Genomic DNA, 26,471 nt, shown 5'->3' with positions numbered 1-26,471 from the left:
GTGTCGTCACACGTGGTCTTTTTTTGGTGTCCCAAAAACGAATAAGAGAGCGATTCAAAAATTGGACTTGGGACTATAGTAAGGATCGAACCCAAGCCAGAGCCTGAACTGTCTTGTGAGCTATCACCTTCGCCGTGTATCTGGAAAGTTGCTTGAATTTACACTCGCAGAGACCTGACTGTCTAACTTTAAACCTAACTTATTCACAGAACAACCTACTCTCCGACGTCCTTACAAGCTTTTCAGACTGTTTATGACCGCCCTATAAATGCGTGTTGTAATTTGTCTTCTCAGTTGCTTCTTAAGGTATTAGTAGGTGGTTGTGATATATTTCAAACTCCCTAGTTTAATATTGCCTATGGAAACTTTATAAATTGGCTTTCATGGGATAGCTTCTGTATTCAAGCTCCTGCTATTCGAGGTTTTCTAGCGTTTTGATGAGGGAATCCAATGGTCTAGGGGTAGCGTCTTTGATGAATAATCAAACCGTACTCGGTCCTGGGTTCGAAATGCAACACTACTCAAATTTTGATTAACAATCAGCAATGGCGGCCGAAAACTTCCGCCATAAGTACTCAGCTTCATTCTGCCAACGGCCTTGTCAAAGAGGCCGGAGGAGCGGACAGAGATTCAGGGCACTCTCTTGTTCCTAGGGTTTGGAAACTGCCCATATAGGCGGAAGAATCAGCAGCGATGAACGGATGAGGTTGCTGAAGGCAAAGGAAACCACTGCATTAAAGACACGTAATGTGTATCCACGGGATAAGTGCGCTGATGATCTGTCCATTACCAAAAAGTTCCGGAATAGTCACCCACACGAATCTCTGGGAGGGGACTGCCAAGGGGGAGCTGACCATTAGAAAAAGATTGAACAATAAATGAAAGGGTTGCGTTCTACGAGTCGGAGAGTGGCTGTCAGAAGCTTTAATGTGGTAGTAAACCAGGAAATATGAAAAGGGAAATGCAAAGGCCCAATCTAGAAGTACTAGAGGTCAGTGAAGCGGAATTGAACGAACACAAGGATTCTGGTCAGATGGCGGCCGAATCAACAGCTGCAGAAAATGGTGTAACGGGAGAAGGATCCGTTATGACCAGAAAGGTAGGGCAGAGGGTGTGTTGCTGTGAACAGTTTAGTGATAGGGTTATCACAATCGACAGCAAACCAATATCGACAACGATACTTCAGGTATGGACGCCGACGTCGCAAGGTGAAGATGAAGAGATAGAGAGCGTATAGGAGGATATTGAAAGGGTGACACAGTAGGTAAAGCAAGATGAAAATCTAATAGTCATGGGGGACTGGAATGCAGTTGTAGGAGAAGGAGTAGAATAAAAGGTTACAGGAGAATATGGGCTTGGGGCAAGGAATGAGAGAGGAGAAAGACTAATAGAGTTCTGTAATAATTTTCAGCTGGTAATAGTGAATATTCTGTTCAGGAATCACAAAAGGAGGAGGTATACTTGGAAAAGGCAGGGTGATACAGGTAGATTTCAGTTAGATTACATCATGGTCGGACAGAGATTCTGGGGTCCGTTACTGGATTGTAAGGCGTAAACAGAAGCAGAATAGACTCAGAGCACAATGTAGTAGTGATGAAGTGTAGGCTGAAGTTTACGTAATTAGTCAGGAAGAATGAATACGCAAAGAAGTACAAAGGGATGACGAGATAGCTTAAATTTCTCTAAGCCTATAGATACAACAGTAAGCAAAACCTCGGTAGGCAGTACAGTTGAAGAGGAATGGACATCTCTAAAAAGGGTCATCGCGGAAGTCGGAAAGAAAAACATAGGTACAAAGACGGTAACTGAGAAGAAATCATGGGTGACAGAAGAAATACTTCAGTTGATCGATGAAAGGAGAAAGTACAAAATGAATACAGAAATGCAAGTCGCTGAGGAATGAAATAAATAGGAAGTTCAGGGAAGCTAAGACGAAATGACTGCATGATAAATGTGAAGGAATCAAAGAAGAAGTGATTGTCGGAATGGCGGACTCAGCATACAGGAAAGTCAACACAGCCGTCGGTGACATTAAAAGGGAAGGTGATAACATTAAGGGTGGGACGGGAATTCCAGTATTAAATGCAGAGGAGAGACCGGATAGGTCGAAAGAATACATTGAAAGCCTCTATGAGGGTCTGATGTGATAGAAGAAGAAACGGGAGTCGATTTAGAACAGATAGGGGATCCAGTGTTAGGATCAGAATTTAAAAGAGCTTTGGAAGACTTACGACCAAATACGGCGGAAGGGTAGATAACATTACTGGTACATCAGAATTTCTACAATTATTGTGGGAAGTCGCAACAAGACGTCTAATCAGGTTGGAGTGCAGAATGTATGAGTCTGGCGAAAAACCATCTGACTTTCGGAAAAATATTATCCACACAGTTCCGAAGAATGCAAAATCTGGCAAGTGCGAGAACTATCGAACAATCAGCTTAACAGCTTATGAATCCAAGTTGCTGGCAAGAATAATATACAGAAATTGGAAGAGGAAATTGACAACGTGTTAGATGAAGATAAGTTTGGCCTTAGAAAAGGTAAAGGCACGAGGGAGGCAATTCTGGCGTTGTGGTTCATAATATAAGCAAGACTAAAGTAAAATCAAGACACGCTCATAGGATTTGTCGAGCTGAAAAAAGCGTTCGACAATGTAAAACCGCGCTATAGAGAGATACGGGTAATACAAAATATGTACAACAGCCGAGACGGAATAATAAGAGTGGACGACCAAGAACGAAGTGCTCTGATTAAAAAGTGTGTAAGACAGGGGTGTAGACTTTCACCCCTACTCTTCAATCTGTACATCGAAGAAGCAATGACGAAAATAAAAGAAGGGTTCAGGGATGGATTTAAAATCCAAGGTGGAAGGACATCAATGATACGATTCGTTGATGACGTTGCTATAGTAAGTGAAAGTGAAGAAGAATTACATGATCTGCTGAATTGAATGAACAATCTAATGAGTAAAGAATATGGACTGAGAGCAAATCGAAGGAAGACGAAAGTAATAAGAAGAAATGAGAACAGTGAGAAACTTAACGTCAGGATTGAAGGTCACAAAGTAGATGAAGTTAAGGAATTCTGCTGCCTAGGCAGTAAAATAACTAGTGATGGGCGAAGCTAAGAAGACATTAAAAGCAGACTAGCAATGGCAGAAAGGGCATTTCTGACCGAAAGAAGTCTAGCAGTATCAAATATACGCCTTAATTTCTTATTATTTTCTTATGTTCACCTTTTATAGAAAAAAATTAAATTTTATTTTCCTACTTTAACATTTTGCAAGAAAAAAAATAATTATTTTGAAAACTGGTGAACATGGTACGAAAAAAATTCATTTTTATTAATTTTTCTAAGTAATTTAAATAAAATTAACTGAGTTAGACATGAAAAGTGAATTATACAACGATATTTCTGTAGGTTCTGGATAAGTTTCCATTTGCTAGTGAACGAACAGACGAAACGACTGACTAAGTTAGAAAATGGAAACAGAGCCAGAACTTACAGAAATATCCTTCTCCTATTATATGACTTTCACTGATTTATAGGAGTAAGAGAAATATATAACAAAATGAAAAGGCGAGTAACGAATTTTTTCTTATCCTCTTCTGCAACTTTTTGGAGAGAGCTGAGCTCAAAATTGTCATTGCAAAATCAGTTACTTTGTCAGCATTTATCAAATGCAGTGCTTTCAAACTGCGGCAACAATCAGATAGTCAAGTTACGTCGATGTTGTTTAACACTGCAGTACGCTGCATGTTTACTCATATTTGACAGATGTTGAGATACAAGGGATAAATGGATACGAGACAGTAAAAACTGCAGTAACGCAAGTATAAATCTTAAGACAATTCACAATGAACTGTTTGAATTATTTAAACCAACAGACTTTACAATTGTTGCAAAACTTTTGGATGTTTTGCAATATTTCTTCACTGAACAGTTATGTCTTTGTGATATTATAGACAATTATTAAGATACACCCAGGGTGACAATTATTGAACTAGTGAAATAAAAGCGCCATAACTTCTGAACAGTTTGTGTTAGGACGTTCGAACTGCAGGGTTGGGCATGGGACATGATGGGAATTAGTATGAACGTGTATGCTTTGGTTTAGCGACAAGGTCCACTTTCATTTGGATGGGTTCGTCAATAAGCAAACTTGGCACATTTGGGGGACGGAGAATCTGCATTTCGCGATCGAGTAGTCTCTTCACCCTCAACCAGTGACTGTCTGGTGTGCAATGCCCAGTCACGGAATAAGCCGAGTGATGCTCCTTGATGGCACGGGGGACTATCAAGTGGTACGTGGAGTTCTGGGAACATGATTTCACACCACTATTCAAAATGACCCTGATTTTGATATGATGTGGTTCATGAAAGACGTAGCTCGACCCCATAGAAATAGGAGAGTGTTTGATATTCTGGAGGAGCACTTTGGAGACGGCGTCCTAGTTCTGGGGTACCCAGAGGCCCCTGGCATGGGCTTCTATTGGCCGCCATATTCTCCGGATCTGAACACATGCCCTCCTTTTTGTGGGACTATATGAAAGACAACGTGCACAGCAATAACACCAAAACCATTACTGAAAACAGCCATTCAAGGGGTCAGAGACAGCATCGATGTTCCGACACTACAGCCGGTCATGCATAATTTCGCTATTCGTCTGCCCAACATCGTCACCATTGATGTAATAACCTAAATAAGAATAATTGTAGTGACGTTTACATGTTGAATAAAGTGTACACACTTAGTAATTTGTAACTAATTTACGTTTTTTGTTCATATAGTTGAATAAATGTCAGTGTGTAAGTGGTATGTGCTATTGCGAAATAGGCTTGGGGCTAGGTGTAGCTATAATCTATGCCGAAATAGCTAATCTACATCTGCATAGATACTTCGCAAGCCACCGTACCGTGTGTAGCGGATGGCACTCTGTGTCCCTACTTGTCACATTTTTTCTTGTTCCACTCGCAAATAGAGAGAGGGAAAAACGATTGTCTAATTGCCTCCGTATGAGACCTAATTTATCGTTTCTTACCTTCTTGGTACTTACGTGCGATGTTTGTTGGCGGCAGTCAGCTTCAAATGCCGATTCTCTATACTTTTTCAATAGAGTTTCTCGAAAAGACTATCGCCTTCGCTCCAGGAATTCCCATTTGTATTCCCGAAGCATCTCCGTTAACACTTGCATGTTGTTCGAACCTACCGGTAACAAATCTAGCAGTCTGTCTCTGAATTGCTTCGATGTTTTCCTTCAGTCCGACCTGGTATGGATCCGAAACACTCGAGCTGTACTGAGGAATAAGTCACACCAGCGTCCTATATGCGGTCTCCTTTACAGATGAACCAATCTTTCCTAAAATTCTCCCAGTAAATCGAAGTCGACCATTAGGCTTACCTGCCACAGTTCCCGCATGCATGTCCCACCTCAAATCGCTTAGCAACGTTAAGCCCATATATTTAAACGACTTGACACTGTCAAGCACGGCACTTGTAACATTTTATCCGAACATTACAGGTTTTATTCGTACTCATTCGCCATTAACTTAGGGTTTCCCAAATTTATGGCTAGCTGCCATTCATCAGAACAACTGGAAATTCTGTCTAAGTCGTTTTAGATCTTCCTATAGTCACTCAATTTCAACACCCTACCGTACACCACGGCATCATCAGCAAACACCAGCACATTGCTGCCCACTCAGTCAGCCAAATCATTTATGTGCATAGGGAACAATAGCAGTCGTATCACACTTCCCTGGGGCACTCCAGACGAAATCCTTGTCTCTGATAAACTCTCGCCTTCGAGGGCAATATACGGGGTTTTACTACTCAAAAAGTCTTGGGGCTACTCCCATATCTGTGGTCACACCTGGCAGGCCCTAGTGTTGGTCTTGATGTGTTTTGCCATTTTAGGGCATCTCAGTATACACTTCACATGTGTACTGTAAGTGTACATAATGACATGAAATCATTAGAAAAGTCCAGAATCACTGTTACCAGTTGTTTATTTTTTCTATCTTGTTCGCTTTTTACTTTTTTATTTATTTAAAATTCTATACATTAACTGGCTTCCTCTTAAACCATCATCACAGCCACTTAACAAACTGTTGATACACTTTGCCTCATCAAATTTATATGTATAACCGTACTGTGGGCATGTGACTTTAATTTAGTTCTAGTAATGGCTGGAGTACAAACATGTAACGGTGCATAATTGAAAAAGGCAATTAAAACGCAATAAAGACGAAAATATTGCATTATACTGGGTGAACAAAAATTCAGTATAAATTTGAAAACTGAATAAATCACGGAATAATGTAGATAGATAAGTAAATGACACACATGCTTGGAATGACATAGGGTTTTATGCAGGATGGCGCTCCACCCCATTTTGCTAGACGCGTGAAGGATCTCTTGCGCGCGTCGTTTGGTGATGGTCGTGTGCTCAGCCGCCTCCCAGGTTCCCAGACGTCAGTCCGTGCGATTATTGGCTTTGGGGTTACCTGAAGTCGTAAGTGTATCGTGATCGACCGATATCTCTAGGGATGCTGAAAGACAACATCCGACGCCAATGTCTCACCATAACTCCGGACATGCTTTACAGTGCTGTTCACAACATTATTCCTCGACTACAGCCATTGCTGAGGAATGATGGTGGACTTATTGGGCATTTCCTGTAAAGAACATCATCTTTGCTTTGTCTTACTTTGTTATGCTAATTATTGCTATCCTGATCGGATGAATCGTCATCTGTCAGTCATTTTTTGAACTTTTGTATTTTTCTGTTCTACTAAAACCCCATGTCATTCCAAGCATGTGTGTCAATTTGTACCTCTCTATCTACATTATTCAGTGATTTATTCAGTTTTCAAGTTTATACTGACTCTTTGATCACCCGGTATATCGTAAGTGCTGCATTTGATATTCCTATTGTGAGTGAGCTCCTTGACGAAGTTTCCAGCCGAGTTGCTGTAATTTTAGCGATTACTGCCTTTGTAGCAGAAACACAGACTTTCTACTCAGCATTACATATGTTTTTTTCTTATGAAAAATAGACATAGTTCACTGTCTTTATATGTCAAATTCGATTTAATAAATGATAGAAACTCCTATTATTTCGGATCATATGCAAACAGCACTATTGAGATGAGCATTAGCGACAGTTACCTATTTCAACCGAAAGGCCTCTCAAGGTTTCACTCCAACAGTCAGAAATTCTAAGCGACATGGGATGTTCACTTGTGCACATTATGGGAGAGTGTTGTACCTGGACAATAGTGTGTACAGGAACACACAATTGTGCTGCGGTAAGTACTTTGGTGCATCGACTGAATTATGTGAATGAGTGGACATGAGAAGACCATAAGCAGTTCCTGTCAGTTTCTAGTTGTTATTGGACATAAGGTTGTGTACTATGCAGCATTTGTAAATATTTTGCGTTATACGAGTTCTGTATAGGAATTTATTTGGAATATGTTGTTAATTCTTCATGTATGTTACTTTACAGTGAGTAAAATGCTATATATTTTTAGAACTATTTATATAACAAATGTAAATTAAAGCTATACATCGCCAATTCTGAGTCACCTTGTAGTTTGAAACAGAAGACAGTTTTTCTTACCATGGAACACGTTATACATGTAAATGCATTGAGTTTATTTAAAGTCTTAACTATTTTCCTGCCTAGGAAATTTAAGTTTGATTTAGTTTCCAGTAGCTTCTGTTTCGAAATCTATTCGACTGATAATTAGTTTTTGATAATATCTCCTCTTAATTTGGTTTAAAGTACTGATTATTACTGAGCCAGGTGGAGGATGTATGAAAGGTTTATCGAAAAGCCGCAGTACCAAGTGGAATGCGACTCATAATATGCAACCATATGTCAAAACTTCAGCTGTATGTATCCACTGAGAAGTACAATAACCATATCTATCCTTCCATGTTGACATTTACTAATACAGTCACTACTCTGTTCTTGAACTACTTCTGGTAGTCACTTTCAGTTATAAGATACGTTCACCATCTACGGATACCAACGACTGAATGCTGGCCCCTACTGTGACTGGACCAGAGGTGGGAGTCTTCCGACACGTCGGTCAGGGGGCCTGAAGACGGTGTAATGTAGCGCTGAAACTGGTTGCTCAAATAAAATGACAACTGGAAATTTAGATAGCTCAAAGTTGTTTTGATTCGACAATTTTCTCACATTAAGTTCTTCCCATTCTAACTCCACATCTAAATTGCCACTAAAGACTTTGGCTAAAAATAACGTCCCAAGCAGGTAGCTGAAATTCTTTTTTAGGCCTACACACGGCAGCGTACGAAAACAAACTGTTGGCACCAATACTAAACAAAGCAGGCAAGCACACAAACAAATGGTAGTCTCAATTACATGTACTGCCAGGTACAGGATGAATGCAGTTAATGTATCCTGTGCGAAATAAACTTGAAGACAAACTATGTTAGGGAGGATAAATATAACAACAACACACACAATTTCCACGTCAAGTATCACAATGTAATTTTCGTGTTTAAGCTGTCCATGAGACATGTTAACTTAATTTGGAGTACGCGTGCTGGAGGTTACGCACAGAATCAAGTTTTTGTGGACCGCAGCAGTATTACTAATTGCATCCTATAGTGCCAAGGCACTCGTTTAATGTAAACAGCTAAACATAACTCTTAAATGAAATGCTCCAAAATATGGGATCTAAAATACACAACATAGCCAAAGACAAACTTAATGTGCGAGCATAATTTTAGTATGGAGAGTCAGTGTGGAGGCTGGTCGTCTGGCCTCGTCATTTCACCTTTTAACAGGTTCCAAGCATGCACACAGGAGGAGCGTTTTACTAGCTAAAGAATGCGCCAGTGTTTGGTGCCTTATGGAGCCCCTTAGGGAATTAGCGTCGAGGGCTCGAAAGAAGTCCAATGTATGCTCGGTATGTCTGCCTGAGAGCCTCGTCTGACAATGAGATTTGGAGGAGGCACTCCCTGCGGCCATCAAGGCTGCAGGTTGTGGCTCACGTCGTCATCAATGGCGCCTGTCGCTTGGGCCATGACGCCATCTTCAGTTCCTACAGGTGGCTGGCGAAAGTGGTGGAGAATGCTGGACTCGTCTGTCGGGTGCAAGCAGAGCTCATTGTTCCCACAGTTCATCAGGGTCCTGTGGTTTGAGTCAAGTGAAAGGTCTCAACCGAAGGTTCCACCAATTTTGTGACTGTCTTGTGAGTAGATATTTAGACCTGCGTTAGAGGGTGGAGTACTGCAGGACACCGCTCGATAGAGCATAGGTGCACTATTGTGACCATAGTTTTCTTTTTAGGCTCGGCAGTAGTTTGAAATTCTCTAACGAACACCCGCCAGTCAATGTCCAGAGAGGTAAATAAGGCCTCGTACAGTGTAAAGACCCTTCGACGGTCACAATTTTAACAGTACATAGCCCAAGTATTCGTAAAAAATTCCAAAATTGACAGCCCACCATCGAAGTTGCCACTATCAACTTGATCTCAGAACAGAGAGCTGACTGAAATCACATGTAGTAAACTCCGAAATATTTAGCGGAGCATGGAATGTATATCAAAAAGACATATTAGACACCATAGGTGGGGGAGTGTTAATTGCAGCTATCAGAAAGAGAAGTTAAGCAAGGTCGATATTGGCTCTGAAGTTATCTGGAAGCGAGTATCACGCCTAGGTGAACTTACGTTAATTATCGGATGTTTTTACTGGCCATCCGATTCTGTCGTATCAGTTTCAGAGGCACTCAAAAGAAGTCCGCGCTCAATAGAGCGTGAATATCCAGATCATGTACATTAGTAGGAAGCGACTTTGAAATGCTATGTGTAGACTCTGATGTCTATCGATTCATTGCAGAAGGTACAGAGGGACAGTTTTGTGAAGTACATTTGAACGAATTATCCGGAAACTGTCTTGAGCAACTAGTTGTGCAGTCCATATGCAATGGAAATATTTTAGACCTTATAGCTACAAAGAGGCCTGCCCTTATCGATAGTATTATTACAGAGACAGGAATAAGTGAATCTGATGTCATCTTCATAACGATGGTTACTAAAGTTTATTATCTAATAAGAACGCTAGGAGCGATTTATGTTACAAAGAGTAGATAAGCAATTATTAGCATCCCACTTAGACAGTGGATACAAATTACTTCCAAAATGGGCAAAGTTTAACCTGATTGTAAATCGTGCTCTGGAGAACTATGTGCCAGTAAGTGGTTAAGGTTGGGAGATGCCTACCGTGATCTAACAATAAACGCCGGAGAATTCTGAGGCGACTGTTGCGCTCTCGGTTCAAAGAACAACTCGCTCGTGACGACAAGCACATTTCAGTAGGAATTCGTGACAACAGAAGACAGCTAAAGGAAATTTGAAGTTTTAAATTACACGTTTAAGAAACCACTCATATGGGGGATCATACAAACATACCGCTGTTTGACTGTCTTACAGGCTGCCATATGTATGACATAATAATGGTAATAAGCGTCCCTGGTGTTGATAAACAAAAGAAAGAGTTGCAGCCAGCCACTGTGGCCGAGTGGCTCTAGGCACTACAGTCTGGAACCGCGCTGCTGCTACTGTCGCAGGTTGTGTGTTGTGTGTGATGTCCATAGGTTAGTTAAGTTTAAATAGTCCTAAGTCTAGGGGAGTGATGACGTCAGATGTGAGGTGCTTAGAGCCATTGGAACCAAAGAGTCGGAAACAAACAAGTCACCATCCATAAGGAATCCTAGTTCGGTTTTAAAGGAAGTAAGTCGCAGCACTGATTCTTTACTTAGTTTCCATTTATCACGTATCTCTCACTCTTTGCACAGTCCCAAGCAAATGGGAAAAATTGTAGGTGACTCCAGTATACAAAAAGGGTAAAGGAACGGACCTACACAATTACAGACCTGTACCCTTAACATGTGTTTGTTGCACAGCTCTTGAACATATTCTGAGTTCAGATGTAGTAAGTTCCTAAAGGGAAACAAGCTTTTGCTCACAACTCACTATGGACTTGGAAAGCATCGTTCGTGCAAAACTTAACTTGCCCTTTTCTCACGTGGTATCCTGATAATCAGGAATGGAGGACCACAGATAGATTTCATATTCCCGGATTTCCGGAAAGCGTTTAACAGGGTGCTCCACTGCATGCTGTAAACGAAGTTCCCAGCATGTGAATCAGGCTCACAGATAGTGACTGGCTTTAAGACTTCTCCAGTGACTGTACCCCGTATGTTGTCCTCGATGACGAGTTTTTATTAGAGACGAGGGTATCGTCAGGAGTGCCCCAGGGAAGTCTGATGGTAACCCACTTATTCTTTATATACATAAATGACCTGATAGACAGCAATTTCTTGCTGTTTGCTGGTAACGTTCTGATGTACGGCACGGTGTCGTCTTTAAGTAACTGTTGGAAGACACAAGTTGACTTAGGTAGATTTTCTAGTTGGTGTGCCGTGTGGCAGCATGCTCTAAATGTAGAAAAATGTAAGTTCATTCAGACGAGTAGGAAAAAATATCATGTAGCGTTCGAATAAAGCGTTAGTAGTGTTCTGCTCGACACAGTATGCCGGTTAAATATTTAAGCATAAAGCTGTGAAGCACCTGTAACACTTAAACTTTATATTACCGTGACACACAATTATACGATCATAATGCTCGGAATTCAGGATGCAAACTAAACACGAGGGTGGTACGAGTCAGAAACATGGGAAGAGGTGGAATAAAACGGAGGTGGATGATCGAAATCTCGTATGCGTAGCGCTAGTTCATAACGTAATTGTTCTGTAACATTAAGATAAAATTCACACGGCTCGAATGTTTGTACTACTGGCAAAACGTAGAGCTTAGGCAACAGCTAATGATGACCAATGTTCGATATCCGTACCTTATTTTGAAAGCACAATGGACCCTAAAAATTAAATATTTCTACATACAAGTTGTCTGTATTACTTACCAAAACAAAAACAGCTTCTTAGCACTACTGATACAGCTTAGCGGTTAGTCAACGAGCTTAATTCAGTCTTAAATTTATCAAAATTGAATATATAAAAATTTGTTCTTTAACATTACAGGACACACATAGTCACACTGGTGCACTTGTTGACTGGAATTACTAAACTAAACAATGCTATTCCTGTGACGTTTGTACTGACGCTATCTTAAACTTACAAAAAGCAGCTTGTGATAGTGCACCATTCATACGTTCATCTTCCCATGCTTAAAATGTATTTAACATGGCAATATGATCAGAATGTTTATCTCTAACAAATGCCTTTGTTAATACCAGTAACAATACCAGTAACAAAAAATTCGGGGAAGGTGGAGCTGTTGGAAGCCCTGATTCCTAGTGCATCGGAGCAGAAAAGATGTTTCACATTACTGTCATTTTACCCAACCTTGGTTCAATCTGCAGCCTAGAATGGATCCAGATCCACAGATTAAGATCATAGTTTTTCTGTAGTGGTAGTTCATTTCTTTAAGTAAGACATCTAGCAATCCTACAACAACAAAGGTCAAAAATTAATTATGATTGTAGTGTTGCTCTCGCTGCTAAATATTGCACTTTCGGGCAACAACAAACTTATATTATGTGGTAGGTGTCATTGGATCACAGTTAATAAAGTCATTTCTTTAAATAATGGATAAACTAGCACTCATGTTTTCGTGTTTCCCACGCTGGTCTCGTTGTGAACTCATGGCTCAATCGTCCAAAATCTAGGTAGTGATGATTCCAATCTCGGATGTAAAGAGGCGTAGGTGTTATTCTGCGATATTCAAAAGTTTTATAGATGTGTTTCTTAAACCATTCTTGAAGATTAAACTTTAGCAAGTTACGACAATGGTGATGTAGAAAAAGTAATCAGCCCTCCGAATTTAAGTTACACTTCTTTTTTATTACTTTTGTTGTAATATCAAGTAACTCGTTCGAAAATATCACTTCACAATATAAAACATACTAGAAAATATCTTCCTCACTATTAAAGTTCACATTTCATAAACTGACTACAATTTGCGTCTTTTTAACATGACTAACAAAGCTTGTCTCTTTAATAACCGCTTATACGCCCAAAAATGAGAGTTACAAGTACGTCAAAGACCATAGTGACAAAAGAAAGAATACACATAAGAATAATATCATTGCAATATATACATATCGATGTACTGAAGTACCTCTACATTATTGAAATCAAATCTGAATGTTGTCACTGAAATATGTCAACTATTTTACAGAAACACAGTAGAATATTGCTGGTATCGACAGGTAGAGGTGAGGTACCGTAATGGATACTTAATTGAAGTACCATTAGAGACTTCAACTTCAGTTGCAGCGTCAATAGTTGGTGACTGAATCGCCTTGTTAATAAATTGTGCTACTGCTCTGAGACACCGTAGTTACACTGACAAAAAGTCAGCTCCAACCGATATCAGACTCAGCTAAACATTATAGTGTCTACTTTCTAGAATACTGACTTTATCTATGAGTACAAAACCTTTGTCATTTTCTGCTGCTGAACTTCATGCCACTTGCCCCTAACGTCACTATGTTATCTCAAAATTGTAACAAATTACCCCTTGTTATCACAGAAATGTAACAAAATTCACTATGTTACAGCAAAAGTGTAGGAAATAGCCCCATGTTACAGCAAAATTGTAACAAAGTGCCTCATGCATCACAATGTTACTTCACAGCATTTTACAAGAAAACTGTAAAAAATTTGTCAATATGTCAACATGTTTCAGCAAAAGTGTAAAACATAGAAGCATGTTATAACAAAAATGCAACATATCACCCCGTACCTCGCCACGTCATAACAACATTGTAGCTAATTACCCTGTCAATTGTCAATCTACGAGAGGGGGCTATAATTATCAGTTTGTAGGGTGGGGCATTGACAGTCAGTTTACACGTGAGGCAATTATGATCGGCTTACAGGTTAGGACAGCAATGATGATAAAATTGTATTGCGACACCAGTGGGGGACAGTGTGTATGTGTAGTTAGTGTTAGCTAGTGGACTGCAAATCAGTATTCTAATGCCAGTAACTGACAGTGTGTAGTTGTAGTAGGTGTCAGTCGTGACAGTTACTGGGGGTATCAGCAAATGAGGTGATACAAACTTGGGGCGCCAGCTGCTAGTGGCGTTAGCTACTGGGGGTCAACTACTCATTTTCTCAAAGACAAGTAACAAAAGAAACTTAATAAAAGTACTGCCCCATATGTCATAATGTTACAGCAGAATTATAACAAACAGCCCTATATATCCATGAGTTTCAGCAAACATGTAAAATATTGGTCCTGTTACAGCTAAACTGTAACAGAGTACCCCATACACCACTATTTTTATATCAAATTTGTAGCTGATATTCCAATACACTAAAATTAGCATTCGGTGTAGTATGATTAACTTTGCATAGTATCTAGTGGCTGACTATGAAGATGTCGTTTTAAAGAGCCTTGACAATCGATAAATGTTACTGCTTTCCTCAAAAGTTTGTTTTTGTACATAATCTTCAATGTGCCTAGACCAACATAACAATAAGCAATATTAGAATGCCTGATGGTCATTTGAAATTTGAAAGCAGCATTTAAATACTTGACATGTACTGTGTGTATGTTATTACCTGCCCGCATCTCGTGGTCTTGCGGTAGCTTTCTCGCTTCCCACGCCCGGGTTCTCGGTTTCGATTCCCGGCAGGGTCAGGGATTTTCTCTGCCTCGTGATGGCTCGGTGTTGTGTGATGTCCTTAGGTTAGTTAGGTTTCAGTGCTTCTAAGTTCTAGGGGACTGATGACCATAGATGTTAAGTCCCATAGTGCTCAGAGCCATTTGAGCCACTTTGTTATTACCTTCTCCGCTCCCCCCTCCCTGCTATCACGGTTGGTCAGGTTTATTTTTACTCATATAGGCCTAGGATCACATTAATTGCTTTCTTCCAGCAGCTGGCAGTAATTCAGACCAGTAGCTGGCAGAAATTCATAATGCCTATTTGTTTCTCTGCTAGTGAAATTTACATAGTATTTTAGCTAGCATATGTTTTTTAAAGTTACAGATTTTGTCAAGTTTATTCCAGTACACTGTCTCATTTAGGTCTAAAAGTGGAGTGCCAGCTACTTGCTTATGATGTTATTTTTATGTTATGTGTTTTGTAAAATAGCATGGAACAATTAATGTGAGAGCTCACAGTTGTGTCTTAGGCGTCAGTTTATATATATATATATATATATATATATTTGACAGCGGGAGAGAGAGAGAGAGAGAGAGAGAGAGAGAGAGACGAACAGCATTAATTTGTAAAGTTGGGATGAAGCTCACATATTTTTAGGGTTCCTAACTAAATCAGTTAAAACAGATCCCTTATAGGATCACTTTCTCATTTGTATGTCTGTTAAAAACCTGTTCCCTCAGGAATGGGTAGATGTGTCAAGTTGAAATTTGTACATATCACGGTATTACCTAAGTTACTGCGATCAAAGATATGCCATATATGTCATATGTTTTGATACAAACTCACGCATTAAAACCTATGGTGTACTTCTCTGTGGGGTAGAAATTTGGTAAGAAGCAAGGTTCCACAGTACAAATAAAGGAAAAATTCCCAAAGTTGTTAATTTATAATTCTAACATACGGAAAAAAAAATTTGTCAGCTGTTATGTCTATCCTTCCGTCTGTTAAGAGCCTAGTTTTTTTTTATCAGGAACAGATTGACATGTCACATTGAGATTTATTTCGCATACTGAGATCTATAGACCATTGGCGGTGTAATGTAAAGTTCTGAGTTAATGCATTCAAAAGATACGACCATTTATGTTACATGTTTTATACTCGCAAATGCACTCATCATAACCAAGAATTTATTTCCTGTTGAACTTGAAATTTTGCAATAACTAAGGTTTGGGAGTAGGAGTAAAGAAATAAACCCGCAAATTGTTAATTTGTAATTATATCACACGAAAAAATGTATTTTTGTCATTTGTTGTCCGACTGTGTCTGTCCTTTTGTTAAAACCCCTTTTGTCGGAAATAGGTAGACGTTTATCTCGTCTGTATCGATATGGATAACAGGCAAAAATTGTCGATAATCTCGATTCTGTTGTTGTTGTGGTCTTCAGTCCTGAGACTGGTTTGATGCAGCTCTCCAAGCTACTCTATCCTGTGCAAGCTTCTTCATCTCCCAGTACTTACTGCAATCTACGTACTTCTGAATCTGCTTAGTGTATTCATCTCTTGGTCCCCATCTACAATTTTTACCCTCCACGCTGCCCTCCAATGCTAATTTGGTGATCCCTTGACGCCTCAGAACATGTCCTACCAAACGGTCCCTTCATCTTGTCAAGTTGCGCCACAAACTCCTCTTCTCCCCAATTCTGTTCAATACCTCCTCATTGGTTATGTGTTCTACCCATCTAATCTTCAACATTCTTCTGTAGCACCACATTTCGAACGCTTCTATTCTCTTCTTGTCCAAACTATTTATCGTCCATGTTTCACTTCCATACATGGCTACACACCATAGAAATACTTTCAGAAATACCTTACTGACGCTTACATCTATACTAGATGCTAACAAATTTCTCTTCTTCACAAACGCATTCCTTGCCGTTGCCCGTTATATTTTATATCCTCTCTACTTCGACCATCATCAGTTATTTTGTTACCCAAATAGCAAACTTCCTTTACTACTTTAAGTGTCTCATTTCCTAATCTAATTCCCGCAGCGTAACCCGACTTAATTCACGTACATTCCATTATCCTCGTTTTGATTTTGTTGATGTTCACCTTATATCCTCCTTTCAAGACAACGTCCATTCCGTTCAACTGCTCTTCCAAGTCCTTTGCTGTCTCTGACAGAATTCCAATGTCATCGTCGAACCTCAAAGTTTTTATTTCTTCTCCATGGATTTTAATAGCTACTCCGAATTTTTCTTTTGTTTCCTTTACTGCTTGCTCAGTATACAGATTGAATAACATCGAGGAGAGGCTACAACCCTGTCTCACTCCCTTCCCAACCGCTGCTTCCCTTTCATGTTCCTCGGCTCTTATAACTGCCATCTGGTTTCTGTACAAATTGTAAATAGCCTTTCGCTCCCTGTATTTTAGCCCTGCTACTTTTAGAATTTGAATGAGAGTATTCCAGTCAACATTGTCAAAAGCTTTCTCTAAGTCTAGAAATGCTAGAAACGTATGCTTGCCTTTCCTTAATTTTTCTTCTAAGATAAGTCGTAGGGTCAGTATAGCCTCACGTGTTCCAATATTTCTACGAAATCCAAACAGATCTTCCCCAAGGTTGGCTTCTACTAGTTTTTCCATTCGTCTGTAAAGAATTAGCGTTAGTATTTTGCAACTGTTGCTTATTAAACTGACTGTTCGGTAATTTTCACATCTGTCAACAAGTGCTCTCTTTGGGATCGGAATTATTATATTCTTCTTGAAGTCTGAAGGTATTTCGCCTGTCTCATACATTTTGCTCACCAGATGGTAGAATTTTGTCAGGACTGGCTCTCCGAAGGCCGTCAGTAGTCTACTCCCGTGGAATAATGTCTACTCCCGGGGTCTTGTTTCGACTCAGGTCTTTCAGTGCTCTGTCAAACTCTTCACGGAGTATTGTATCTCCCATTTCGTCTTCATCAACATTCTCTTCGATTTCCAGAATATTGTCCTCAAACACGTCGCTTTGTATAGTGCCTCTATATACTCTTTCCATCTTTCTACATTCCCTTCTTTGCTTAGAACTGGGTTTTCATCTGAGCTCTTGAATATTCATACAAGAGGTTCTCTTTTCTCCAAAGGTCTCTTTAATTTTCCTGTAGGCAGTATCTATCTTACCCCTAGTGAGATAAGCCTGAACAGCCTTACATTTGTCCTCTAGCCATCCCTGCTTAGCCATTTTGCACTTCCTGTCGATCTCATTTTTGAGACGTTTGTTTTCCTTTTTGCCTCCTTCATTTACTGCCTTTTTATATTTTCTCCTTTCATCAATTAAATTCAATATTTCTTCTGTTACCCAAGGATTTCTACTATCCCTCGTGTTTTTACCTACTTGATCCTCTGCTGCCTTCACTAATTCATCCCTCAGAGCTACCCATTCTTCTTCTACTGTATTCCACCCCCCCCCCCCCCTCATTTCTGTCAATTATTCCCTTATGCTCTCCCTGAAACTCTGTACAACCTCTGGTTTAAACAGTTTGTCCTGGCCCCATTTCCTTAAATTCCCACCTTTTTGCAGTTTCTTAAGTTTTAATCTACAGCTCATAACCAATAGATTGTGGTCAGACTCCACATCTGCCCCTGGAAATGTCTTACAATTTAATACCTGGTTCCTAAATCTCTGTCTTACCATTATATAATCTATCTGATACCTTTTACTATTTCCAGGATTCTCCCATGCATACAACCTTCATTTATGATTCTTGAACCAAGTGTTCGGTATGATTAAGTTACTCTCTGTGCAAAATTCTACCAGACTGCTTCCTCTTTCATTTCTTTCCCCCAATCCATATTCACCTACTATGTTTCCTTCTCTCCCTTTTCCTACTATCGAATTCCAGTCACCCATGACTATTAAATTTTCGTCTCCCTTCACTATATGAATAATTTCTTTTATTTCATCATATATTTCTTCAATTTCTTCGTCATCTGCAGAGGTAGTTTGCATATAAACTTGTACTACTGTAGTAGGTGTGGGCTTCGTATCTATCTTGGCCACAATAATGCGTTCAGTATGCTGTTTGTTGTAGATTACCCGCACTCCTATTTTTTTATTCATTATTAAACCTACTCCTGCATTACTCCTATTTGATTTTGTATTTATAATCCTGTATTCATCTGACCAAAAGTCTTGTTCGTCCTGCCACCGAACTTCACTAATTCCCACTATATATAACTTTAACCTATCCATTCACCTTTTTAAATTTTCTAAACTACCTACCCTATTAAGAGGTCTGAAATTCCACGCTCCGATTCGTAGAACGCCAATTTTCTTTCTCCTGATAACAACGTCCTCTTGAGTAGTCTCCGCCCGGAGATCCGAATGGGGAACTATTTTACGTCCGGAACATTTTACGCAAGAGGACGCCATCATCATTTAACCAAAGAGTAAAGCTGCGTGCCCTGATGGATAAACTATCTGTCTACATAATTAAGTCTGTATGGAACTCTAGGTGCACGTCTCCTACTTTTTGATATGGAAATACTGTCGTAGTGCTATTTTTTTTTTACATGACACCCTTTTTCGCTATTCTGGTGATAGTTACATGTTTCTAGACGGTGGAACAGTGCAGTGCTGTAAACTTTCTGTCTTATAGAACAATTCAAATGCAGAAATAGTTGATTGACAGTACATACTGCATTACACTAAGTATGGTACAGAGATCGAACACTGAACATTCACAATTACTGGTTGACCGATGAATTAGATCAGAAATGCCAAGTTACATCACTATAGTCAATATGTCCGCATATATCTGATAAATAATCAGATAACGCCAATTTAAGCAAAGTTAGGTTAAGCTATTGCATTTCTCACATGGAAATTTGCAGTTGTGTCAATACCCTTACATATTTTAGAATATAACTTAGACTTTTGAGCATGGCGACATAATGGTTGCTGAAACATGTGAATTAATTTCGAGTTTGGTAATTTTTGGCGATTGAATTGTTTTCGAATATCCTATTAAAACAACTTGGTCATTTCCATTAGCTTTCTTTTTTTTAATTCCCACCGCTGTCATCTTGATGATATAGTGTATTGAAGATCATTGTGAGGTTGTTACCCTGGTATGTAGCCGACTCACAATAACATTTGCACTTTACAAGTTGTTCAAATATAAAGTTAGCCAATTACTATAATCGTCAAAAGCTTAAAATTTTACTCAGGTCTGCTGCCGCAAGGAAACCACGAATGTTTTATTCAATGTTATCTATATCTACATCTACATGATTATTCTGTAATTCTCATTTATGTGCTCACCAGAGAAGGAAATCTGAGATAAATTCCTGTCTCAAATTCCAGCGTATGTCCACAGATGTAATTTTGATACGAGGAAATACTAGCAACTGATACAGAATTGTGTGGGGTAACGCTGCTTTTCTAGCCTTCTTAAGAGCAAATTACACGTACAGACAAAGTTTTACTTGAGTAGTATATGTTTCAAGGAATGTAATATTTGAGGCGTGAGTACATTGTGTGTGGAACAACATTTTGAGAGAACCTACCTTGTAGCCAAATTCAATAGCGCGTATGATACTGATATCGGTCTGGAGGGCGCGTCCAGCAGTCAGGTTCTTCAGGTCCACTATGACGATGTCTCCGAGCGAGTAGTCATTAAATAACATCATGTCGAGGTTTATGGAGACGATTTTTCCGTAATTTGGCCACGACACCCACGCGGGGTCCGGGTCGGCGTCTCCGATGGCGTGCACCCGGTAGAGCTGGTCCGTGAGGCCAGGCATCGTCAGCAGCTTGCTGTCGGCACATCGTAGGCACCACAGTCAGAGGGTATCCACACGGTCTCAGTTGTACGTAACTTACTGTCTGCACTGGAAACAAAACTTACAGTTAGGTGCCTTAAACAAGCACTTCACCTGAGTACTTCGTGTATCCGACAGTCAACGACGCCCACACACATTTCTAACGCGCACTCTTGCGAAATACCGTGTGAAATTGCAATAAATATCGTTATCAAACACAAATATTAGTGTTTTATTCTACCTTCCGACGCGTTTTAACCTTGCGAATGCGTGCTGTTACTCGATTTTGTACTGTCGTAATTGAGTTTGCTGAGATTGTGATAAAAACATTTTCACTTATGAAAAGATGCTAAATTTTGGAAAACGCAGATCACAAACATCGGAGGAAAAGCAAAGGAAATTGAGCAAACCGTATGAAAACAGAGGAGGTGGAAGGAACACTCACTTTATGCATTCATTTATTCAGAGTGGGACAAATGAAAGTGGCCCGGACGAGTCGATACGATTGGACGTGAATTTGTGGCAGCATTAACGGAGGAGGAAAAGACCTACAGTTACTTCCAACAGGCTGGAGCAACTGCCCGTACAGCTGGCCCAACCATGGAGCACGTTTACACAATCTTGATGCCTGACAGAGTTATTAGCAAAATGGTTCAAATGGCTCTGAGCACTATGGGACTTAACATCTGTGGTCATCATTCCCGTAGAACTTAGAACTACGTAAACCTAACTAACCTAAGGACATCACACACACCCATGTCCGAGGCAGGATTCGAATCTGCGACCGTAGCGGTAACGCGGTTCCAGACTGAAGCGCCTAGAACCACACGGCCACACCGGCCGGCAGCTATTAGCAGAGGAAGGTCTTGCCACGGCCCTAGCTGTCGACCCAGGGCCACAGATCTATCAGTGTGCGACTTTGTGTGTATCACAAGTCTAGGGTGTATCACAACAACCCTCACTGTCTTCAAGAATTTCGGATGAGACTGCTGTAGTTCCAGCAATCCTGATTCGATCCGCCTTCAGCAAATAGCTGACCAGGACCAGAAAGTGCCAGCGATGAATGGTGGTCTGATTCAGTACCCGCTATAGTCAGGTTAGTGCTGTATTTCCTTTTCTCTGCTGTGTTTCTTACTACTCTAGAACTCTGTTCTGAGGGTCACCTTTATTTGCCACGCCCTGTACAAAGTGGTTCCCGAAAGGCAACGACAAATTCTTGAGGTTGCTTAGAGATATTTTTGGAGTACTGAGGCATAAGAAATTCTTGATCTCCGGTGGCTTGTTAGAGAGTGATTGCACTTCGTTTGGTTTCTCACTTTCATTTATCTTTGTGCCTGCACTGCACTGAAAATAACTAGACAAGAGCGCAAATATCAGCATTTCGGGACCTGCGCCTTCTTTGAAAACAAACTCATTCCGTTCACTTTCGGTATTTTGCTGCTGGCAATAGTAATGTCCACTTCACTCTTTTCACTCAAGCTGATGTTACGTCCAGTACCGGCCGGCTCTGTCCAGAGTTTATTTTACTGGCAGTGTTGGTTGTACATTTTTGTGATAGCTAGCTATTTTGATAGGGTTACTGATCTCGTTGTGTATGGTTAACTGAATACAATGGAAGAGCGACACAATGATCTGACGGTTGTTGTATTACTCAGTACTTAAAGTTGTACGTTTTGCTTTTTGCATGTTTCATCTTTTTGACACTTGTGAAGATATTTTCACAAAAACAATGATAACTGGCGTAACAAACCTAATAACTCGTAATTACATTATTACTCTTTACTAATACCGTAGGTCCCTTAAACCGAACCACTCAGAAAATATCCCTGAACGAACTCCGAAATTTTTTCGTTGGTTTGTTGATTCACTTTGTATCAGATGAACAAAAGAGCAGATGCACAAAATTGTGGACCAACATCCTTCACCCAGATCTAATGTTGCATATTCTAAGATCATATTCATAGAGTTTTCTAAAAAGAAACCTATACAACGGCAAATATTTAGAAGGCCAATTAATATCGTGCAAGCCACAGAAGAGTCCAACATACTAATTTTACATTACTAGATTTCCGGAAAACATTCGACACTGCACCACACTATATATTTGTCGTTAAAGTCTTTTGTGGTGCATTCTTTAACAAAATCTTCTTGGCTTGCAAGCCCATCACTTCGAATAAAACAATCTACCTTTCGATAGCTGTCTCTGTCAGAATTAGTAGTCAAGATCACCGACTGCCACGACCGCCCCGGTGTTCTGCTTATGAAGTGATACGACTTGTGAACCGAGAAGGTTTTATTGACGCTATGTATTGTTCCTAGAATACCTAATACATATTTAAATATGCAACTGTCTCGAAGATTTTTTAAGTGGTAGAGACCAGTATGTTGTTATGGACAGCGACAGTTCATCATAGATAAAGGTGATACCAGAAATGCCCCACAGAAGTTTCGTGTTCGCCAATTACATAAATAGCCTGTCGGACAGGGAAGGACGCAAACGGAAGCTTTGCTGGCTTTTTATAGATTATAAAACATGGATCACGCTTCACGATCCAAATTATATGCTTATACCAAAGTTTTTTTAATACATGTTGACTAAATAACAGAGTACCTTCAAGAGTTTTGAAAAGAACTGCTGCTGAAGGTACTCGCGATGAACTTTTGTAGCAATATGACCATCACCTTTGACTTTCTGTTTCTCTAGTCACTGTCAAACGGCATGAGAATCTGAATTGTTCCGTTTTGGGAAGTGAAACATCGGAATCAGCATATCAAACAGCATTCCGAAATTACTGTTAAAGTGGTTGTTTCACATCCTCCGGTGGTTTTTCAGACATCAGCGGCAATAGTTGCACTGTATTATATAGGAGAGTGGGAGGATGTTCGTCAAAAGTGGTGTTAATGTTAACCGAGAATGTCCTCTATTCTGTTTATGACGTTTTCTAGTACTCAGGCAAATCTTTGCCACTTACGTATTTTTCCATTTATATACTATAGCTCCTTATTGTACAACACTGTACCATAAAAATTAGTTTTCCAATAAATGTTACTAACAGCATTTAAAAGACAATATTAACACTCATTCATATTTTGGAAAGTCATATGAAGTCATTCAAGACAACTGTATATATTTAGATTAATACTAATATACAATCAATACATGATAAGGTATCAACTAAACATAACGGGAATAGCTCTGGTAATATTTACTCCATTAATACAATACTGTTTTTACCTAGTAATCTTTAAAAGAACTTACATTTGGCTAACATAAGCTTTAAACTGGAAATATTATAAAATTGAAAAGCGAAAGTTCTGTAGATAGTAATTTGAACTGTAGATCTTTCTGGAAAGTCCAGAACTATCGTCGAGATATATACTATTCTTGCTGGGTGCAAGTTGCATTAGCCTCGTTATGCATCAGTGAGAGTGAACATGATGTGAAGATCTTTTTACTTGTTGTGGTGAGAAGGGCAGTGAATCTGTTCATAACTTTTATGTGCATTCATTTATATTTGTCTTTTGATTTTAAACAGTGTTTTTGACTGTATATTGATGAATTTTAAGTGAAAATAAAACATCATAATCTAAAAACATATCATTGACCTTCTGCTTTATCATTTCAACAACCTAGGGCCAAATTAATTGTATTAAGACTATCACTGATGTTATTGGCAAATTAAGTGAATAATTAACAGTTTTTGTCAAGATTTCTCTCTTGAACTTTGTCTACAATCATTGCGTACAAAGATGCTTACATATAATAAATGCCATTAAAAATAAATATCTGAGATGTTGAGAATTAAGGAAAATCTTTTCAGGTGGGTGCTGAAGCCAGGATTTATAGACATTTTTTGCTCAATAGTTAATGTAATTTTTTTCATAAGTGTACTACCAAAAATCCACATGTTAAGTCAACAAGAAAGATTGCAGAGGAAAAGGCTATGGTGGGCACTTTGTTCAGAGAATAACAACTACTCATACAAACACCATGAGTAAGTGAAGGTAAAGGAATAATCACATTATTTTAACAAGTGAATTCAGAGGAAGAGAGAAGCTAAGTACACCAAAACCCTTAATCTTGGTATTTTGTGGCGTATTGTGTTTTTAGATATAGCTCAAATGAACAACAATAAGGAATTAGAAAATAAAGCAGGGGGGGGGGGAGGGGTTATAGAGGTGTGTCATCTAATTTTTTACATTTCAAAAGGTGTGTAAGCTGATAGAATAACTGATCAGTGTGCTGAACTAAGTCCTCTTAGGAAAACAGGGAGATACGCAAATAAGTATGAAATCTAATAGTGACCAAATGAAATGTAGCAACGTCCTACTGAGGTCAGAAATAAAATTCTATGATGATAATTTAGTTTCAAGAATAGGAGACCTAGAATCTATCATGAAGGTAAACAATGAACAAATAAGCAATCAAGTTACTGGATAGCAGAGTAAATGTTACTAACAGCAAAATCAGCCTAGTTGTTAAAGAAGAACATTCAGTTATAGAAAGCAGTAGTGATCAGTTGCAAGAATCTTGTATTAACACAGCCCTACCAAACACTGACTTACATTTTCACAAAGTAGAGAAGCTGCATTATCCGCTTATAGAAGTTTTAGGAAAACAGTAATCGAAAACAGATGTGAAGTCATAGCAGAACTAATTATTGAAAAAGTGTGTATGATATACATAACTGTAATTTCACGTTACTCAATAATTTCAATAATAAAATTCTATCTGTGAAAGATTCCCATGAAAATTTTAGCTTCAGTTATGGGTCAACAAAGTTGCAAGCTTGAATCTGGATAGGTCAGTGTTGCTAGTACATGCTTTCGTACCCTTTAACAAAAAAACTCGGCTCAAAGACTGTTTAGACATTTTTCTTGACTGTGTGTTGTGCTTGCAGTGAACACAGTGATGGTGAAACTGGGGCTTCTGATTGAAACCGCAACAAAATCTGAATTAGATGCAGGCCAAGAGACGAACGTTGAGGAATTGTAGCAGTAATATTCCCAGAGGATCACAAACCTTATTCATGATATGTATGTAACAGGTCCAGGGCCCAAATGTTCTAGCAGTATTACTTCAATAATTTCAACTTTTTATACCGCATTTTTTTCTCCTACCCATCATTTCATCTTCGTAGAATTATTCCTACTGCCAATCTGTCTTCCTTCTAGTATCGTAAGAGACAATAATGTAGTTATGTAGCCTTCTTATGATCTCACATTACCAACTAATTAAACGGAAACGACAAACCATTTGAGGACTGGAACGTATAACATTTATAAATAACATTTATTGCTGTTTCTGTTGGGAAACCTCTTACATGTGAAACATTATTAATTATATTGTTGAAAATTTTCGCTGTATCTGAAGTGCTAACATATTTATGTGAACTAAAGGTGGAAATAATAAAATAATTTCTTTATTGGATTACTTAAACTATGGTACGCTATGTTGTATTAGTTGTGGATAAATAGATTTAAATTACTACCATTTTGGGTTTCTTTCATGCATTATGAAAAGTAAATTCCGATTTTTACATAAGGGGAAGTATGACTGTTTTATGTGTTTATAGTCAGCTGGTGTCAGCAAAACAAAACGTCTACGAAAATGGAAATGTTAGATTTTTACAAGCTTTGTCAGCTTCATCATTGTGTTACTGTTATGATATCATTGTGAGAGAAAGGTTCAGTGGGGAATGGTATTTGTTAAACGAAAATAATAAAAAAATTATGGAAACTAAAGGTTAAATACTATGTTTGAAAGATCAGTTGTGATGTAAAATATATTTATTTGCTCAAAATACATGACATGTTACCATGAATGAGGTATGCAGAATACATTAGAGCATTCTTCTATATAGGGTGTATTTATCGATTTATGTGAAGCTTATCGAGAATGTGTGACGCTTATATTAAGATGAGATTTTCTGAACTAATCTGTATTTCTGCGTTTTATGTGATGATTACAGGTTGATGATGTATTAGGGAC

General features: G+C 39.0%; 1 long non-coding RNA gene across 2 annotated transcripts in view; it reads right to left on the bottom strand.

Annotated features, from left to right (window-relative positions):
• LOC126273005 (uncharacterized) overlaps positions 1-26,471 on the bottom strand; it is a 95,858-nt gene that overhangs the window by 38,575 nt on the left and 30,812 nt on the right. Inside the window, exon 3 of one of the 2 annotated variants that reach the window (XR_007549293.1) lies at positions 20,225-20,474. The exons of the other annotated variant lie outside the window; for it this stretch is intronic. This is a non-coding gene — a long non-coding RNA (uncharacterized LOC126273005). The remainder of the gene's footprint in view (positions 1-20,224; positions 20,475-26,471) is intronic. 2 annotated transcript variants of the gene reach the window in all.

The sequence above is a fragment of the Schistocerca gregaria genome, chromosome 5 (genome assembly GCF_023897955.1).
Source record: "Schistocerca gregaria isolate iqSchGreg1 chromosome 5, iqSchGreg1.2, whole genome shotgun sequence".
Classification (NCBI taxonomy): Eukaryota; Metazoa; Arthropoda; class Insecta; order Orthoptera; family Acrididae; genus Schistocerca; species Schistocerca gregaria.
The sequence above is the reverse complement of the archived record's forward strand: the minus strand, read 5'-3'. Positions and strand labels throughout refer to the sequence as shown.